Consider the following 4,244-nt stretch of genomic DNA (forward strand, 5'->3'; position numbering starts at 1 on the left):
TGCAACCTCCGCCTCCTGGGTTCAAGCGATTCTCCCACCTTAGCCTTCTGAGTAGCCGGGACTACAGGCGCGTGCCACCAAACCCGGCTAATTTTTGTATTTTTAATAGAGATGAGGTTTCACTATGTTGGCCAGGCTGGTCTCAAACTCCTGACTTTGTGATTCTCCTGCCTCGGCCTCCCAAAGTGCTGGGATTACAGGCGCAAGCCACCGTGCCCAGCTCATGCAGTTCTTTAAAAACATTTTAGTAATTTGCCTACCTTAAAAACAGGAGATTTCATGTAACAACTTGAATTTTACTTCTCTTGAAACTGTGGGAAGGTCTAAAAATCCTCTGCCCTCTTTCCTATATGGCCACAATAGATAGGAACTGGGTAGAGACTACCTCCAAGGGCATTCTCTCTTTAAGTACTTGTGATCTGCAGCTCAAAGGCATTTGAATTGGCTGCTGCCTGGCATGTAGAACATCTTACCCAATAACTGCACATAGTAATGATAAGAGCCAGCAGGGGTCAAGTCCTTCTCATGTGGTGGAGACAGAAAAGCAGGAACCCAATACTGAACATAAACCACATCATCTAAGAACTCCTGTAACTGAAGTGGAACATCAGTAATCTTAGCTATTCACCAGAAACATTTAGGCCCATTCATCAGAAATGTTTCAAGCTAGTGAACAAGAATGTGTTTTCATGCCAGTCATATCAGGACATTCAGTTATATACTCAAAAGGAAGTCCTTGAATCAGGAAAATGACTCTGGTCAAATAACATTTCTATGATTTGTCTTTTCCTTTTTCTAATACATCTAGAAAAGTCTAATTTAAAAATACTCTGAGGATGCTTCGTTGATCTTATTTGGGGAAGGGAAGAATAGGAATGTTTGAAATTCTCAAAATAATCTTAAAACATAATTAAGGTGAATATTTGATTTAACTAAACACTGTCATTTAGTAGGGAATGAGCAAAGTGGCAATAACCAAGTAGCAATTTGGGGGACTTCAGCCCCTTACTCCCACAAAACACCCCACTCCCCAATAAATATTCAATCCAAGTAAAATAATGGGTTTTTTTTGCCATTGCAAATGAGGGGCAAGGCAAGTGCCCAAGTGCCACATCTCTTCCCAGACTGTTACCCTGGGTCCTTCCTTTTTAGAAATTTCCAAGGGACAATGAGGAGGTTGATGGCGGCCTATACCCCTCTCTCTGAAGGGAGTTGTGAATTAAATCAACAGGAATTAAGTCTCATTCCACAGAGTCATTCATCCCTGCATTAGTGAATTTATTGTAAATTATGTGGGTTTATGGTTTGTTTTTCTGAAGTCCATCTGACTCCCTGTTTTGAACATGATCCAGGTGCTTGGTTGGAACTGTGATCAGAATTATTTTTTTATTTTTATTTTCTAAATTTTTATAGAGATGGGGTTTTGCTATGTTGGCCAGGCTGGTCTTGAACTCCTGGTCTTACGTGATCCTCCCACCTCAGCCTCTCAGAGTGCTGAGATTCCAGGCATGAACCACTGTGCCTGGCCCAGAATTACTTTAAAAAGTAATCGTACTTGACTTAGCCCTGTTAAGCCTCCAAAATTCTGGCCAATTCCCTTTGGCTATAAATACTTAGAAAAACTGTACATGAGCAAAATAGAGAAGAATTAGATAAACATGGCTTTGTATATAGCAGTATCTCAGTAAGCAAGCAAACTGATATTCCCTACATACCCTATTTCAGAGGGCAGGCTGAGGGGCGCTCAGGCAGAAATACAGGAAGTTCAACTGAATGGCACGTTCCTCCATCCAAGATTGAAGTGTGTGGCAATTCGTGCCAGGAACTCTTACAAGCAGTTGGCATGAATTAACTTCTTTGATCCTCGCAGCAGCCCTAAAAGTAGGAAATATTATTGTGCCCCTTTTACAAGTAAGGAAACCAAAGGACAGAGAGGGAAAGTTACTGCCCAGTCACACAGCTAGTAAATGGCAGAGGTGGGGCATGGACCCAGGCAGCCTGCAGGTTGCACTCTGATGATGAGACGAATTTCTGGCAAGCACGTTTTGCTGACCTCTCCAAGGCAGACCTAATGTCGTGACAAAACCTGTTGCACTTGCTTACTGTGGCACGATGCTTTTGTGTTGTGACACAGCATAGCTACAGTGCTTACAGCACAATGCTGTGAGCCCAGAGGAGCTTCATGTCACCCTTAAAGATCCAAATTAGACCTAAGAAAATTGCTAGCCCACAATGACAGCATCCTTACATCACGTCAGCGCTTTAAAAAGTGGCGAAATTTAATACTCGGTTTGCTTTTGAAATCAGGTTCACCCAACCTCCACTCTTAGCTGTGCATTAGATAAATGTAGAAATTGCCTCCTTTTTTATCTTGAGTCTCAAACAACAGCTTTGGACTCAGAGCTAATAGACTTCCCGAGTCCAACCAATTCAAGCAGCCAGTGAGGCATCCTGGCAAATGAGGACATTTCTCCAGGGGATGAGGCTGTCCTTGGTGCCCTTGCTCCCCTCTGTCAGCAGGACAGGTTCTGTGAGTTATGCTTCTGGTCATGGTGGTGGGCTTGTGCTGGCCTGTTCCCAGTAGACTCCTTTGTGATGAGGGGTGGGACTGATGAGATGCCTGCCCAAAGTGGCAGAATCTGTGACTGTGAAAGATGGTGACACTGCCAGGTGTAAGGAAGGACTTAAGTTGATGGGCACCAAACAGAGAACTTTCTCCATGCCTGTGACTGGAACATGTCCATCTTGGTAGCCAGGTCTCCACTACACAATTCAGAGTTTGCTCCCTTAGCAGTTAACTGTCAAATTAGAAATCCAACCTGTTTTAGTCTTTAAAGCCTTGATATAATTTAACTATAGTCAGCAGAAACAAACAAGTGAACAAAACCCAGCAATAACTTGTGAGGCTCTTCCTTTCCTATAACCCGAGGTCATCAGACACAGTGGTTAAGGGTGTGGGTCCCTGGAAGAAGACTGCATGGCTTGAATCCTGGTCCTGTTACTTACCAGATGCATAAGCTCTGGGTATCTCAGTTTCTTCATCTTTAAAATAGGAATAATGATAATGGAGGACGAAGAGTGCCTCATAGTAAGACCTTAATAATTACCACAATCTCTGTTTCCCGTCATCGTCAGGTAGTGTAATCTGCTAGAGACATATACTAGCTGTGAAGAAGTAATTATGTTATTTTGGCTCTCCCCTTTTTCTCTTTGCTTCTTACACTGCTGACATCTCTCCGGTGCCAAACAGCCTCTTCCTGTAATTAAAGTTTCCACTTTATAACAAACAGAAACCAACAAAAAGAAAAGCAGTAGTACTTACTCTAGCCACGCCCTAAGTGAGGGCAGATGCAGGGCTGTTGCCATGGTGATGCAGAGTATTGTGTAAAACACTTGGCCTGGGGGCAGTTAATGAGTCATACTCAGGGATGGGTGGGGAAAGGGCAACTGCTTCCAATTAAAAGGGACAGGCCAATAATAGTTGAATTGGGAGACTGCCTTGGTTCCTGCAGTACATCAGAGACACCTTGGGGCTGAGGGTTTGATTATACACTTGGTTCATTTGTTGTGTGGACATTTTCTATTTCCTTCCTCTGGGTAGAGGGAAGGGTACAGTAGATTCCCTTTTGCTCTTCCACTTATCTAAAAAACTTCCAACTTAGTTCTGATAAAATAAGTTCTGTTTTCCTGTGAAGTCTTGATACAACTAAAGCTAGTGAAAGGATTTTTGTGACTTTCTTCCATCCCCTGTGTCTTTGCATATATTCGTTGTCCATAAGTAAGGCATCTGAAACATATTATTCAGCATTTTCTGGAAGTGTTTGAACAACTATAGGCAACGTAATTCAGGATGGAAGATCTATATCTTACATGATTTCTCTGAAATTTAGTGCTGGTTGAAGTCAGTAAACCTGCCTCAAGCACGCTGAGAAGCGGTTACATGTTGCCTCCTGATAGGGTGTGTCATACACCTCAAGTGGTTAGTTATGATTAATATTGCTCAATTCTCATTAACTACTCATAGCGTATTGGGCAGGAGCAGAGTGTGGACATACCCTCTAGGAAATGACATGCTAATAAATGTCAATCACTCAGTCACTTAACTAGGTCTTACTGAGCTGTTGCCATGAGAAAGGCACCGTGCTAGGATGTAATCAGAAATATAAACATAGTAAAACACAGCTCTTTCCCACTGAGAGCTTATAATCTTAGGTGAGAAGGAAGAGAAAAAACGTAGGAAAAAA

Source organism: Colobus angolensis, unplaced genomic scaffold (assembly GCF_000951035.1).
Source record: "Colobus angolensis palliatus isolate OR3802 unplaced genomic scaffold, Cang.pa_1.0 Scaffold169, whole genome shotgun sequence".
Taxonomy (NCBI): Eukaryota; Metazoa; Chordata; class Mammalia; order Primates; family Cercopithecidae; genus Colobus; species Colobus angolensis.